At 37.3% G+C, this 16,544-nt stretch overlaps 5 non-coding genes across 5 annotated transcripts; all 5 read left to right on the top strand.

The window, feature by feature from the left end:
* The first annotated feature begins 4,595 nt into the window (after window positions 1-4,595).
* On the top strand, window positions 4,596-4,732 carry LOC130458643 (U8 small nucleolar RNA). Its single transcript, XR_008918052.1, has one exon. It is a non-coding gene; the product is annotated as a U8 small nucleolar RNA (small nucleolar RNA).
* Window positions 4,733-4,813: 81 nt separating this feature from the next.
* Window positions 4,814-4,873, top strand: MIR7294 (microRNA mir-7294). The gene has a single exon (NR_127498.1). It is a non-coding gene; the product is annotated as a microRNA mir-7294 (primary transcript).
* Window positions 4,874-5,393: 520 nt separating this feature from the next.
* On the top strand, window positions 5,394-5,465 carry TRNAM-CAU (transfer RNA methionine (anticodon CAU)). Its single transcript has one exon. It is a non-coding gene; the product is annotated as a tRNA-Met (tRNA).
* Window positions 5,466-6,041: 576 nt separating this feature from the next.
* TRNAM-CAU (transfer RNA methionine (anticodon CAU)) lies at window positions 6,042-6,113 on the top strand. Its single transcript has one exon. It is a non-coding gene; the product is annotated as a tRNA-Met (tRNA).
* Window positions 6,114-11,541: 5,428 nt separating this feature from the next.
* Window positions 11,542-11,614, top strand: TRNAM-CAU (transfer RNA methionine (anticodon CAU)). Its single transcript has one exon. It is a non-coding gene; the product is annotated as a tRNA-Met (tRNA).
* The last annotated feature ends 4,930 nt before the right edge of the window (window positions 11,615-16,544 follow it).

Raw genomic sequence — 16,544 nt, 5'->3', positions numbered from 1 at the left:
CAATACTGTGTATTGGTTCCAAGGCAGAAGAGTAGTAAGGGCTAGGCAATGGGGGTCAAGTGACTTGCCCAAGATCACATAGCTAGGAAATGTCTGAGGCCAGATTTTTAAACCCAGAACTTCTCATCTCTAGTCCTGGCTCTCAATCCACAGAGTCACCCAGCTGCCCCCCTTTTGGACATTTTTAACTGAAAATCCTATAGGTATCTCAGACTCAACACATCCAAAAAGAAAGCTCATTACCTATCTCTTTTCCAAATTTCTTTATCACTGTATCATCTTTTCAGTCACTCAAGAATACAACCTTGGGTTTTATACTCAACGTTTCCCTCTAACTCCATACATCTAAGTAGTTTTAAAAGCTTCTCATTTCTGTCTTTACTACATCTATGGAATATGCCCCATTCTTCCTACTCTGACAGCAACAACTCTAGTTCAAACAATCACCACCTCTTTGTACTCCTGCAGTAGCTTTATAATTGGTCTTTCACCTGAAAAAATTTCCCCAGTCCAATCCATTCTCCACATAGCTCCTGTTGGGAGAATTTTCAGTGTCCTTACTAATTACTGCCCAAATAAGGCAGTGTGAGATATAAACAGAAAAGTAAACTACAGGCTATTTATTCTCTCAGGAGTATGACACACTCCATTAGTAGGTGATGGACGTATGTGTCTGATAACTCAGCAGATGGCAAATATAATATAAATATACATATGTTTGTCAAAAAGAATAACACAAAGATATATTTCTTACAAAGCATTTGGGTCTCAATTTGGTGAGAGTAGGTAAAGCAGAAAAGAGTGGGGGGGTACAGATTTATGATAAATTCTCAAATGGGTGAGGGGAGAGAGGAAGGATATTTATACAACAAATGAGCATTTTTCACTTACTACAAAGAAAAGAATATGTTCTTGTTAGCATAGCTCTCTGTTGTCATTCAGTAGCATCCTATTTTATAGGAGTTCATTCTAAGCAAAGATATTCTAGTGGTTTGCCACTTCCTTCCCTAGTTCATTCTACAAATGAGTAAACTGAGGCAAACTGGGTTAAATGACTTGTCCAGGGTCATTTAACTACTATCTAAGACTGGATTTGAACTTAGGTCTTCCTGATTCTAAGCCTGGCACTCTACCCATTGTAACACTTATCTGCCCTAATACTTTATTTTATTTTTTCCATTATACTTCAGATCAAAGGAAATAGTAGTTTCTGTAATAGTCACTCAGTCAACAAGTATTAAAGGGCTTTATTAGATAGGATAAAAAGGAGACAAATGGAGCAATGAAGGGTTTCAGTTATTATCAATCATGAAGGCATTAAAGATGGATTCAAAAGCTGACTCTAATGAGCAAAGTGTTCATGGACCAGACTTATGGATATATTTCTAATATTTCACATGACTGATTTCTGAAACCTTAAATTGATGGGATTTAAATTTTGTGGAACCTAAAAATTAAGCCTATATTATTATCTCTAGTCTGGAAGCTAGCTAACTATTTGTAAAGATCCTCGGTGTAAGGGTCAAAATTAATGATTGGACAACAATTATATGAAATTATGTGTCTTGACTCATAAATTTATTTACAAATGAAGAGGAAGCAATAAAGAGAAATGTACATGGGATGGAGAAGTTATCTATCCTATCCACCTAAATGTTTTCTCCGGATCTGCTTAATACAGGCAGAGATGAATTAGCTCAGAACCAGGAAGGTTGGTAGTGAGTAGCCATGATCCAAGCTCAAGTCTCCATTGAAGCTCCCTGGAAGACTCTCCCCAGTCAGAAGACTATCTCCAGAAGACAGTCTCTTCAGACTATCTTCTCAAAGACCCTCTCCCAGACTGAGTTCAGATTTTGCTTTTATGGTGACTCCTTGTCCCTGCCCCTCTTCAAAGGGTCCAATCACAGTTTCTAAAATTGTCTAGCACTGCCCAGAGGGTTCACAGTTTCCTGACTAAACAGTTTCTGAGGGTTCGAACTCTTGTGTAAACTCTTAAAAGAATTCACAAGTTTCTCATTGAGTTTAAAAAGGGGTGGAGCTCTTCCAAGTATCTTGCTGGCTTCTCACCTAGCACTAAGTAGGGTGTTCAATCTTTAGTTGATTCCATTTAAAAGGTAGACAAAAGAAAGTTAACCCTGTCTTCAGTCTAGTGAGGTACTAAGAAGGATACTTAAGTTATTGTTAACTCAGGATAGACAATAGGGTAAACAATTCTCTTTCTCATCTGAAATGTCAAAAATATACTCTTATATCTGAATAAGCTTGGGCCAGTGTCCTATTTTGGTGGACCTGCATGACCTCAAACAATATATCCAGGTTTTCCATGATGCATTATTCTTATCCATGTTTTCCCCTAAGACCTCCATAGGAGATATAGCCTACCTTCTGGAGGATACATCTCTAACCTATCATATGGGCCAAGATGACAAAAAAGGAAAATGACAATTGTTGGAGAGGCTGTGGGAAGATTTGAGGACTAGATCAAGTTGGTAGAACTGAATTTGTTCAGCTAATCACTAAAGCAATTTGGAATTATGCCCCTGAGATCCTTGCATTGTGCATACCCTTTCACCTAGACATAGGACAACTAGGCCTATAGTCTAAGGAGATGGAAAGAAGAAAAAGGCACATAGACAAAAACGCTTAGTTATTCATTTTGTTGAAGCAAAAATTAGAAACAAAAAGGGGACTAATCATTTGGGAAGGAGCTAACAAACCATGGTATATTAATGTAACAAAATATTACACAGTAAGATGTAATGAAAGAATTTCAGAGAAGCCTGGGAAGACTTGTAGGAAATGATACAGAGTGAAATGAGGAGGACTAGGAGAACAGCTTTTAGAGTAACATTGTAAAGAAAACCAACTTTGAAAGACCTGAGAACTCTGATCAGTGCCATGACTAACCATGACTCCAGAGCCCAGAGGGCTAAGGATCAAATGCTTGCAACCTCCTGGCAGAGGGGTGATGTGATGAACTCAAGGCTCAAAATAAAAGTACATTGCTGGATATAGCAAATGTGTGGATTTGTTCTTGTTTGACTATATACCTATTCATCCATTTATTTATTTATTAATCTGACAAAATATATTTTTTATTCCTACTATCTATCACCTCCCCATTGAAACAGAAAACAAAAAGAAAACCTTTGTAACCAATGTGTATTTGACTATGTTTATTAGTTAACAAGGATTGTGTTTTTCTTTTCTTTTTTTTTAATTGGAAGAGAGATGGGGAGGAGACAGCAAAAGTGTTGGCAGAAAAAGAGTAAAAGAAAAGTGTCATTGAAGCATTTTTTAATGCACAATAGAACAGAAGGAAGTTTAAAAAGAAGTCCCCTGCCTAGTGGGACAATTATATTTTTAATATACATTTGCATGTATGCATAATTTTATGTATATAAATTATATATAATGAATATTGACACATATGTTATATTCACATAAAGATACATTTATTTGCTATACACATTTTATTAAAAATAAGATGTACGTAATAGATTCATAGTTTCATGTGTAATATTTTTCTATTATACTTTGTATATGGAAATGTTCTTTTTCAGTGTTTATTAAATGGGGGAAACCCCTGTTTTGGTGTTTATGCCTTTTTTTGGTATTCCCAGAATTTAGCATAGTGACAACATGTAATAAATAAATATTGGTCCATTGATTAAATTCCTAAAGGAGGTCAGATGCTATTCTATGGCCTCCAAGATTCCTTTCTTCTCTTATTTTAAGACCTAATACCCTAAAAGGTTGACTCTTTTGCACACAAAGTATGCTTTAGAGGTGGATTCACCCAAGTACTGCTCTTTATTCAAAATTTTGTTCACTGGAATTTGTAACTATTTAGTGATACATTTTCTTAAAGTTTTAAGGTAGGAAACTTAAAGAAAGGTAGCTTTATAGGGCAAAGTCCTTATCTTATTTGGGGGGTTCTAACCCCCTCTAGTAATGTAGTGAATCCTAAATGCACAAAATAAAATACAAAGGATTGTGCAAAGGAAGCCAATTATATTGAAATAGTTATAAAAATATTTTTAAAAAATAAATTCATGAACCCCAGGTTTAAGAACCATATGTTTTTAGGACCTCTGATCCAGAACAGCATTCCAAGATGCATATAATAGTTGTAATACAACTCTGCTTTTATATTACAAAAAACAGCTTGTGAATCTAGGAGCAGGCAGTTGGACTGTGGCCATACTGCAGAAAGAAAAAGCTTGGATCTCCAAGTCCCTAAAATTGAAGGGGTATGTTTCTCTTCTGGTGATTACGGTACACTTTAAAGAATTTAGAGCCTAAACTGGGCTCTCGGAATCTGAGCGGATATTACGCAAATTACAACACGTCACGAATCTCTAGCTGTTATTATGCAAATGAGCATCGTGAAGCTTGCTGGGAGAAAACTGTTTGGCAGGATGAGTGAACCATAATTTGTCTTCTTTTAATTTTTTAAGAGAAGGAATAGGAAAAAAAGTCACATTTTTGCTAATATTTGGACTGAGGAAAGGGAAGAGAAAGCGAAAGCTAATTCACATAAGCTAAATGAGAATCCAAATTTCCTAGGCTTCGCTAGCAGATTGTTGGCGTTATCGTCAGTACGGTACATCCTTACCTGTTGCTCCTTCTTGGAGAACAGTAAATGATGATTGGAGCCTGCATGACACGTGATTAGTGTCTCTGCAGCAACTCGGAGATGGCGACAAACTCCTTGTTGCTCCTTTCTGATTCGTACTGATGATACAAACCCTCTTTTTCTTCAACTGTAATCAAAAATTAGTTTGCATTATTAAAATATGTCGATGCGTTGTCTTGAAGCAACAGTTACAAGTAAACATGTTGTTTCCTAGTAACGAAACTTCAAGTGGCAGCCAGGCAAGGCTTTCTTGTAAGAAGCTTATTCCTAGGGTTTTATAAATTGTACGAGACAAAAATATTGGCTTGGAGGAAAGGAGCTTGTAAATGTAACCGAGGGAGCAAGTGCGGAGGTGGGGAAGGGCAGAGAGGTAGAGGGGTAGTTCCAGTAAAAGTAAGTACTTACGAAAGCCTCCTTTTTCTGTTATCGGCGGGAGAAAGTGCAGGAAACTGGGAAGAGTTGAGACAGCAGAGAGGGTAATTTTTACCGTAATATAGTTAATAGACTGTCAACAAGGCTTTAGAGAAGAGAAAGTAAGAAAATCCGAGTCGGCTCTTATTCCTGGCCTTTTTCCTTTTTTTCTTCCCATCATCCTCCGCTTCCTTTCATCCCTAACAATTCCTTTGATGCAAAAAAAGCGTAGGTTTTTGGCGAAATTCTCGCATCAAGATTAGAAGAAAAAATCCACGGTAAGTGACGAAGACAAACTGAAAGTAAGACCTATTAAAGAATCAATCTGCAAAACTGTAGTAGTAGCAGAGTGGCGCAGCGGAAGCGTGCTGGGCCCATAACCCAGAGGTCGATGGATCGAAACCATCCTCTGCTAGTTGGTAGTTTTTTTTTTCCTCTTCTTTTCCAAATATACCTCCAACAGCCGATCTAAAAAGCAACCTGGAATATTATTGAAGTTTAGTATATTTAACCTCTAACCACAGAGAGGAGACGTTTGGAAATCTGTGGTTTTTGGATCTGCCTCCTGCTTTTGTCAAGTCCCGGGAGTTTTCCCAGTCTGCACAGTGTAGGTTACTGTTTACAAAGTACAGCAGAGCATTAGGCAATAGGCCTCGAGTGGAGGAAACCCCCAACAAAACCACGAAAACATTTTTTTAACTCAGAAGGAAGTCTATGACTCAAAATTTTCTTTCTCTTTAAAAAAATTTTTTTTCTTTCTTCCTCATCCTCCCCTCTCGTTCTTATGACTTTTAAAAATAACCAAGAGTAGGTTGCTTGGTAAATATTGGATTGGAAAAGGAAAGATCTGAAATCAGTGAAAATTAAAGGGCAGAAGTTAGAGAAAAGAAAAAAAGTGAAGAAAAAGAAAAAACAAAACCAAAGCAAATCCTCGGGGGAAAAAAAGGCAATAGAACCAATGAAAGTCACATCTTAACAGCTCTTGTTACTAAGCAGAGTGGCGCAGCGGAAGCGTGCTGGGCCCATAACCCAGAGGTCGATGGATCGAAACCATCCTCTGCTAGTGATGTGTATTTTACACATTTACATTTTAATTTAATAAGTACACTTGTAGCATCAAGAATGCAGTCTGCAGTTTGAATTTAAAGAAGGAAAGATAGAGTTGCAGGGAAGCGGAGGACTAATAGACCTCAGTTCAAGAAAACAGAAGGTTGGGTTGGCACTCTCGATTCTGTGGAATCAGCAGTGACTGCAGTTTCTGTTAGGGAGCCAAAGAAAGGCTTCAGCAATGAAGACTGTAACGGTAAGGGGAAGGTAGAAGCAGCAAGACTCTAGGGGGACTGTTCTCTCTAGTATCAGGGCTCTCATTTAGATTGAAGAAATGTTTTTGAGCTCTACCTTCTATTTCAAGGCACTGGGGAGGACAGAGATAAAACAGCTAAAAAGGATAAAAAGAGGGCCAGTCTTTTCTTCAAACTACCCCGCGTATGACAGAACCTTCTCTAAAGTCCAATATTAAACAGATTGCCCGCCAGGTTTTCTTCTTGTCAGATAGTTCCTTCTTAAAATCACTTTTGCAGGGTAATCATTTTTGTTGAGTTCCCATTTTCTCACAAGTTTCTGCCCTTGCCCCTCTCTCTATACGTTTTTACTGTATAAAAGTCCATCATCCCTTGTATTCAGGATCAAACCCTAAAGGAGCCTGGCCCCATCTGTTAGGCAATTGGCATGTTGTTTAATAAATCCAAATGCTCAGAAGATCAAACCTTTATTTCCTCAGTCATTTCATCTTTTGCTGGTTACAATATATACAAAATGAAGACACAGTTAAAGGGGGAGTGGGACTGATAACCCTGGTAAACAGGAAAGGTCTTTTGAAGCAGGTAGACTTTTAGTTTAGGCTTCAGGGAGCTAAGCATTCCAAGAGTCAGGAATGAGGCATACATGAGATTCCACATATCTATCTCAATGTGGTCAATTCCCCAGATTATGTATTACATACAGTCCTTTTCTCTCCTCCAAGCTCCAATCTGGCATCTCTAACTGTCTCCTTAATATCTTCACTTAGATGTCCCATGAGCATATCTGACTCAATTTTTCAAAACAGAACTCATTATTTATCTCTTCCCTTAAACATCTTTTTTTTTTTAATCAACATCCATATTTCTGCTCAGGGCCCTACATTTTTACAGTCTCCCAAGTTTACAGCCTAGGAGCCCTTCTTGGTTTTTAAAGTTAAATTTAAAATTCACTCTTAATTATTTATTCTCTTTCATCTCCTATGTATACAATCAGTCTTCATTGTGTCCATTTCCCTTTATCAACATCTCTTCTCACCTCCATTTTCTTCTTTCTCTCCACACACATATACACATACACTCACACACATGTGTGCATGTGTACGTGCACAGTTGTCTTCACAAGCCTGGATCTTTCATCTGGACTATTGCAAATACTTCCTATTTAATGTTAGTAATAGTAACAGTAATAGTTGGCACTTAGTGCAAAGCACTTAAAAATATTCTCTCATTTGATATTTAATATTGCTGCAATCATTTTCTCCTTTTTCTGATCCACACAGCTACTAACGTGAGGAGCTTAAATCAGAGATCTGACCATATGATTGATTGCCTTCTTCAAGACATTTCAGAGTCCCCCACGGCACTTTACTCCTGTTTGGCATTACAAACACTCCACAGTTTGACTTTATCTTACTTTTCTAGTATAATTGCACTTTACATGCAATCAACATTAATGCAAATTGGTGGGCCTACGTGCTGTTTTACTTAGACGACATCCCATGTCCCACCAATGTGCCTTTGTATGAACTATCCCTCATGCTTGAAACAAATGCCCTCCTCATTTCTACCTCTTGGAATTCTTAGTTCCCTAAATACTAAACTAAAAGTTTGCCTGCTAAAAAAGGTCTTTCTTGATTACCATGGCTGTGAGTGCCACTCCCCCTTTAATTATGTATTTATTTTTAATATATTGTCACCAGCAAAAGATGAAATGACTAAGGAAATAAAAGTTTGATCTTCTGAGCATTTGGATTTATTAAGCAATGCATACCAATTGCCTAACAGATGGGGCCAGGCTCCTTTCTCAGTTTAGGGCTGGATCCTGAATTCAGGGAATGACAGTCTTTTATATAGTAAAAACAACAACAACAAAAAGATCAATTTATTAAAAGGAAACAATACAAAACATTAGGTAATCTGATTTCTAATTGGATGAAAGATTAGGAACCTCCCAGGTGGGGAGGAGAAGATTGAACAGGTATCATTCACTGAATTTAGGAAAAGAGGTATCCCAGTCCTCCCAAGTGTCTGAATACAGTCAAAGGAACATAGAATCAATAACTGATTGATCACTGTGGGATAGTTTTCAGATGAGATCTGTGGGTTGCTTGAGGTATACAATTTTGAGAAAACTCCTTTCATCAATCTTCAGATCTGACTTCACTTCTGGCCAGCATAACCTCATCCTTAGTTAAGGGTATCTAACAGCAAGTACACATGGTCCAGTTTCCTAGCCATGATGGCTAGGTTCAAACAATGCAATAAGGTTTTCTCCCAATGTCCATAATTATTTCAAATAAACTTTTTTCACAAGACAGAATTTGTTCAAGGCCCATAATCGAATAAAAATGTAACTAATCTAGTTTCAGAATTGAGTCACAAGACGAGTTAATGTTCACCCAATTCCTACAATTAACCACTTGCTTTCCTAATCCCCTCCACAATTTTCTCATAATATCCTCTATGTACTTATACATGAATAAATTGTGGCCCCCCCCCAGTAGAATATAAACTCAATTATTGTCAATAAACATTTATTAAGTACTTATTATGAGCCAGGTGCTGTGCTAAGAACTGGGGATACAAATACAAGAAAAGAAAGACAGTCCCTATTCTCACAAAGCTTACAATCAAATGGAGGAAGATAACCTACAAAAGAAAACTGAAAATGGAGTAGGGAGAAAGGGAGGACATGATGGAAAAGTCAAAACAGTGGCATCCAGATGGAAAATGAAGAGTTGCTTGTCCTGGGCTTCCTCCTTAAATGGAAGGTTTTGGAGCTTACTGCTCTGTCTTCTAGTCAGAAGGGCAGAAGGTATTGACAAGAGGTGAGTACTAAGGCAGATCATACAAGATGATGAGGTTTGCCAATGATGAGATTCCTGTAGTTATGGTGGAGAAGTTGAAAGTGTACAGTCATTTGGGAAATGAAATTCTTTGAGGGTAGGAACTATCACTTTTGTATTGATATCCTTAGAATCCAGTCCACTTCTTGGCACATAGTAAGTTGTTAATAAATACCTATTGGTTGATTGAATAGGGAATGTCAGAATTAGTCTTGGTGGTCATGGATAGATAAACCCCAAAAGTCTAAACTCCCTCTCAGGAGGAAGGTAGGAGAGAGAGATGTGGCAATTGGTCAAGAAATCCAGGAATACTTTTAGCACCACTCTGTGTCTATATCTTCTGTACAGTTCCATTCAAGGGGAGGGGTGTGTAGCATTACTTTGTGGCTAGAACTCAGGAGTCATAGCATCAAATCAGGATGAAACAACTAACTATATCTGTGGACCTGGAGACTGTGGGGGAGACTCTGGGCTACTGATTGCCTAAAGAAGTAGATTTTGATGAAGGAAATCAACTCTTAATCTTTGATTACATCAAAGGTCAAAGAGGACCAGGGAGCTAAAGATTCTTAATCTCTACATGAAGCAATCATTTCAGTTCAGTGATTCAATTAATTGATTTAATAGATTCAGTCAAATCAAAACAATTCCATTCAATCATTTCAATATTCTGGAGAGCAATTTGGAACCATGCCCAAAGGGCCATAAAACTGTATATACCCTCTGACTCCTACTAGTATTAAGTCTGCATTCCAAAGAGATCAAAGATAGGGAAACAAGACTTACTTGCACAAAAAGAGTCAGAGCAGCTCTTTTTGTGGTGACAAAGACCTGGAAACTGAAGGGATGCTCAACCTGGAAACTGGGGAATGATTGAACAACTTGTGGCATATGATTGTAATGGAATACAATTGTGCCATAAGAAATGAGCAAAATAATCACACACACACACACACACACACACACAAAACTTGGAAAGACTTATATGAAGTGATGCAAAGTGAAACAAGCAGAACCAGAACATTGTGCATATTAACAGCAATAATATATGATGACCAACTATGAATAACAAATATCATAAATATGTTATTATCATAAACAAATTATCATAAACAACTTATTATCAGCAATGAAAGAATCCAAGATAACGTGAAAGGACTCATGATGAAAAAGAGGTTATCCTATAAATGGAACCAACTGAGTCTGAATGCAGATTGAATGAAATTCAAAGCAAATTGAATGAAAGAAGACATGGTTTATGCTAGAGGAAATAGTATGTCTTCTTTTATAACATGAGGAACATGGAAATATGTATTGTAAAATAACACATGTGCAATATATATCATATCACTAGCCATCTGGGGAGGTTGGAGGGATAGGAAGGAGGGAGAGAACATGGATTGCAAAATGTCACAAAATGATAAATAAAAATTGTATTGATATGTAATCTGGAAATAAAAACAACAAAAGAAAGGATAGTCCAGTCTAATCAGAACTGTTGGAAATCTTGAAAAATTGTAGAAAAATCTAGGAAGAAATGAATGTAAGCAAACTGGAAGTTTAAATATAGTTCAGGGAATAGGAGAGGTCAAACAGAGAAAGAAAAAAGGTTCTCTTTCTGGAGATGGGGATTCTGAGAAAATGTTTCAGAAAAGGTTGGTCTGAACCTGGGAGAAATAGAAATATATGCTCAGAGAGTGAGTCACAGAGAAAGCAATTGGAAGTGTGGATAATGGGAACTAGGTATATCTAGGACAGGTACACTAGACTTCCAAGGAAAAAGAGTCATGAGAATGAAGATTGGAAAGGTAAAGGAGAGTTCGATGGAGTATAACATTTTTATTTTTTGGACTTAATTTTTTTTTAATTAACAAGAATTTATCTTCACCACCCCCCAGACCTTTCCTCCCCTCCCCTCCAAATAAAAGTAAAACAAAACCCTTGTAAGAAGTATACAGAGGCAAGCAAAAACAAATTCTCATATTGGCACGGAGAGTGTCTGTCTTACTTCACTCAGTTCCCCAAACTATAACCTCAGGGATTTCCGGTGGGTGGAGAAACTGAAAGTCCCTCTTCCGTCATGCAGATACGCTATATCTGACACCTCTGAAATTTCATTCTAAAGCAGGAGCCACAGAAATGTGAAAAAACATCCAGGGAACGCTGGAGGGGTTGGGGATGGGGGGGGGAGGGGAGAAAAAGGAAAGGAAGGAAGGACATATTCTACGGCACAGAATCTATGCAATGCAAACGCAATTACAAAATACAACACAATCTAATTTTTTGATAGTTGAAAAGAGGAGTTTGTCCATCTAACACTTAGTATGTAAGCAAAACCCTGTGTGCCTTCTTAGCGCAGTAGGCAGCGCGTCAGTCTCATAATCTGAAGGTCCTGAGTTCGATCCTCAGAGAGGGCAGATACTTTTACCTAATTCTAATTCAAGGAGTAGTTTCAACATAAGAGCTCCATTAAGGCTTTCAGATAACTGACAAAATGCAGGATGGCCGGTTTAAAGCCCTTTGGGCATAGTTCCAAATTGCTCTTCAGAATGCTTGAATCAGCCCACAACTCCACCAACAGTATCCCAATTTTTCCACATTGCTTCCAATATTTTCTGTCATATTAGCCAACCTGCTAGGTGTGAGGAGGTACCTTAGAATTGTTTTTATTCCTTATTATCTTTTGACAGAAATACTAGACTGGTAAAGTAAGCAAATGAGAAGCCACTGGGTGACAATTAATAGTGTCCTTTTGAGGGTACCATTAGCCTTCCAACTACTGTGACTCCAGCTTTTACTACTTTTAGTCTATACTATTGCCATAATCTCTCAATTGGACTTGAAATTTCCTGTCTCTGTCTTCTCCAATGAAACTTTCATTCAGCCTAAATTCTCTTCTTAGAATATGTCAGACCACGTCACTCTATTGATCAAGAAACTTTAGGTTTCCTAAAGCTTCCTGGAAAAATACAAACTCCAGAATTTAGAACGCTTTAATATCCATTGCCAGTCTCACTTTTCAGATGTATTGTCCATTATTCCTTCTCCAGTACTTTCTGTGCCAGTCAAACTAGCTTACTAGCTATTATTTTCTGAGATTGGCCCTCCATTTCCTGTCTCTATGACTTTGCACATGCTGGTCTCTGTACCTTTGTACAGATCCTACCCCATGTTTCAAAAGTGCTATCTTATCACTTATTTTATGTCCTAGCTTGCTGGGAGCCATGATGCTGGGGAGACCACAGAGTGGTCCTTGGCGAGATGTGATTGCCCACTGTGACAAGGAAATCACTTTAAAAGACTGATATATATTAATTTAAGGTCGCCAAGGAATTCAGCTATGTAATTCCTAAATGAAAACTCAAGTCAGCCGTCAACCTTTTATAGAGTTTAATTACAAACAGGAGGAAGAAAGGTATTAGAGATAGAGAGAGAGGAGAGAGAAAGGGGAGAGAAGGGAATAGGGCTTAAATACCCCTTCTGTTTAGGCTGGGCCAAAAGGCCCAAGCCCTTAGATAGCTGAGGTAAAGAAAAGAGATCAGTCCCTATCACTCGCGTGAATTTTAAGGTTTACACCACTCAGTCCCCCTTTATATGACCTCTTTCATCAATGCCCCTTACCTATGAATTGACATGATTATTTTTCCCCTAGTCTCAAAAGAAATAATGCAAGAGCAAAACACCTGTACTCCAATCTCCCCAAACATCACCAAAAGATCAGACCCTTAAACCCAATCCCAAAAAGACTATCATGGGTTAATTTTTATTTAGGTACATAATTCCCAGCAAAACTGCAGCTACAGGCCAAGCCCAAAACTTTCCCACTCACAGAAGCCTATTCCCACAGAAGCCAGCACACAAATCAATCATAGAGGCACATACAATAAGTACATCAAGCTTCAGTATGCCTCAGTGACTTGATTACACAAATCAGTAACTCAGGAACTCTCTAGTAAGAACCCTGAGAAATGATCAGTCTAAATTTGAATTGTGTTCCCGGTACCCCTCAACCTCAATGATATGATTGTTAAATTGTCTTTTAAGAACTTCTGATTAATTATTCCATTTTATTAAAAGCAATAAGTAATTTTCCTTGATTGTAAGCTCAAAACTTCTCACAGGGTAATGAGAAAATTAAGCCACCTGTGACAAAATCATTTATCTTGTGTGTAATCTTTATTCTGTCTGTAATCACAATACAAAAATATAGAATGTTAATAAAGTGATTTGTTAAAAGTTAATGTATCACTTTTCCAATTATCTCTCTTTGATTTTTGTATACCTGCATGCCAAGAATATGGCTATAAAAATAAATCCCAAGTCTGGGAATGTTGGAGCAGCTGTCAGATGCAAAGCAATCCCATGGCTGTTATGATTAAACTGTCTTCTGTTTGTTATTTATTTAATTTTATTTATTTTGACTGATCATTCGCCACCTGTCAGGAACTCTGGAGTCGCGAGTGAGGCTAGACCTTGACCGCAGCATTTATCAATCCTATTTCTTAAATATTTCAGTTCTTTCTTAATTGTCTCCATGAAATCATTAGTCTTTTCCTCTTTTTCTTTGTTTCCTTTCAAAACATATTACAGCAGTTTTTCTCAATTTGTCAAGATCCATTTCAGACCATCTTGGGCAATGAGTTCTAAAATAATCTCTGATCCTGCAATGGCCAGTGTTCTGCATTGTGCCCCCGGACTTTATTAACATGAGAAATTATTTTATTTTTCTCACATTCTGTTAGGAAACCCTGGAGTAGATTTTTAATGTCTTTGTAAGATGGATTATACTGAAAAAATATGTCAGCCATCTTTTTCATTACCACAAAGGGATCTCCTTCATAGACAGGGACATTTTGTGTCAATTGCTTTATGTCTTGTGGAGTAAAAAGTATATGGTGTCTTAGGGTCACCACAATAGGCTTGTAAAAACCAGACATGTTTTGGATGGGGTCAGTATTTGCCATTTGACCATAAGTATTTGAAATTTTCCCATTGGTTTTGCGTGTCTGCCTGCATTTCAGCTTTAATTTTTCATATGGTAGCATTTCTTGTCACAATATTTAGGGATAGAAAAATAAAATTACCTAAGAACATAAGGAATAGGAGGCATTCTGAAACCTTTAAGGTTCTTAATTGTTCAAAATCCAGAAAACTTTCATGTAATGTAGCATCCATTTTTATTTATTTATTTATTATATATGTATATTTTGTTAAATTGCTTATAATTCTGATTTTAGTCAGTAGATGGAGCTACTGGCTAGGGGTTAAAGTAAGGATGTGAAAATTAAAGGTAAGGATGTGGTCAATTTAAGAATGTCACACCTTAATTGGATTAACTCTTTGGTTGAAGGGTGGGAGAGGATTAACTCCTTTTTTTGTAGGTTAAGTATAGGAATGGCAACTGGAAGCAGCTGATTTCTCTCTCAGGGTGAAACACCAGAACCTTGTGTTTCTATCTTGTGCTTCCAGGAAGCAGCTTCTGGGATGCTTTTGGAATGACCAGGGGCAAAAAAAAGGTTTTTATAAATTATTTTTTTTACCTTATTTGGGCTGTGAAAGCCTCTTAGGGTAAAAAGGACCAGTTTTTTGTTGTTGTTTTACTTTAACACTACTCTTCCTCACTGATCTCTCAATGTTTTACTTCTCACTTAAGGTAATCCTAGAGATGGTGGGGTTTGGAAACAAGAAAGTAGATTTTCTGTTGGGGCAGATGGAGGACTATTTTCACCCTCTTAAGAGGGAGTGAAAACTTTTCCTCACAGGTTTTTGCCCTCACAGCTAATTAAGAGACAAGGCAACAGTAGCTAAAAATAGAATCTTTCTCAAGGTGAGAAATTGAGGGTCTGCTACTTGGGTTGTTTGTGAGAGGGGGGAGGATTAGTTTGGAACAGGTTTCCCAGGTGAGGACTCAGGGTCCAGCTGCTAAGATTAAACATGGCTGTGTTCTATTTGTTTTTAAGGGGAAAAAGGAAAAAAAAAATTGAGCTTACCTCCCACAGCTGATTTGTGTAGATTCAAAATGAGCTTTCAAAAGCTGACTTAGGGATAGTCACAAAAGTAAAGGAAAAGTTTATGAAAGCTAAGAAGATTGAGGGTATTTTGTCACAACTGAAGTAGTCTGCCAAAAATGTAAGGGGGGAAAAGGGGTTAATTTTAAAAGGGTTGGATTTTATATTTTAAGAGTGTGGTTGCCAGGAATTTAATTAATTTGAAAGAGATTTTATTTACAATTTCATTACAAAATGTAGAAAGAGTGAAGTAAGAAATCAGAGAGAGGATAAAGTAAGATATCTAGCCTCAGAACTATAATTTATCTAGATAAGTATCTTCACTGTTACAATCAGTGGAGAGCCAAATCCAATCTTCACAATGTATGATTTGGGGTTTTGACTTCAAAATATTGCTCTATAGGAAAAATGAATAATATGGAAATAGGTATCAAGTGATAACATTTGTGCAACTCAGTGGAATTACTTGTCAGCTCTGAGAGGGGGGAGGGAAAGAAAATGAACCATTTAAACATGGAAAAGTATTTTTAAAAATAAATAAAAATAAAAATAATTATCTTAAAACAAAAACTGTAATAATTAAAATGGTTGAGGCCATAAATTGTAGTGATTAAAATAGTGGAAGATATAAAGTGTAGTAGATAAAAGAGTGGATGAGTAAATTGTGACTGCAGAAAATATATTTTCACTACAGTGTCTTGTTTTAAATCAAATATAAGGTGGTCGCCAGGGAAAAATTCCAAATTATTAAAATATACCCAAGTCAACTGGGTTTTATAGCTATTTTAATTAATACAAATGTGGAATTAAAGAAAAGGAGAGATTGAGAGAAAAGGGAAATAATGAGAAAAGGATAGGCTGGCCCAGGGCAGCCCTGGCCAACCCAGGCCTAAACCCTAAAAGAAAGATCAGTCAAAACAAACAAAAAAGTAGGGCCTCAAATAGGGCCAAGGATTAAGAGTCCTCCTACTCAAGGTAGGAGCAAATGGATGACAGAATGGAGATGAGAGTGAAGAAGTAAGCCAGTTACACCTATCAGTTGCCTGGGGAAAATTCATGTTTTCCTTCTACACCAGGGAGCCCTCTGGGATTGTAAGGGATTGTCATTTTCCTTTTCTGTCATATTGGCCAATCCCCCTGGGTGTGAGGTAGTACCTTAGAATCCTTTTAATTGTATTTTATCTTTTTTAACAGATTTACTGGACTGGTAAAGCAAGCAAATAGGTGACAATGACAGAGGGGGTGACCTTTTGGGAGTAAGTCTGAAGGTCTCTTGCAAAATAAAAATATATGACTTGAGTTTGAAACAAATTAAACACTTGAATTTCAGTACCTAAGC

Source organism: Monodelphis domestica, chromosome 3 (assembly GCF_027887165.1).
Source record: "Monodelphis domestica isolate mMonDom1 chromosome 3, mMonDom1.pri, whole genome shotgun sequence".
Taxonomy (NCBI): Eukaryota; Metazoa; Chordata; class Mammalia; order Didelphimorphia; family Didelphidae; genus Monodelphis; species Monodelphis domestica.
The sequence above is the reverse complement of the archived record's forward strand: the minus strand, read 5'-3'. Positions and strand labels throughout refer to the sequence as shown.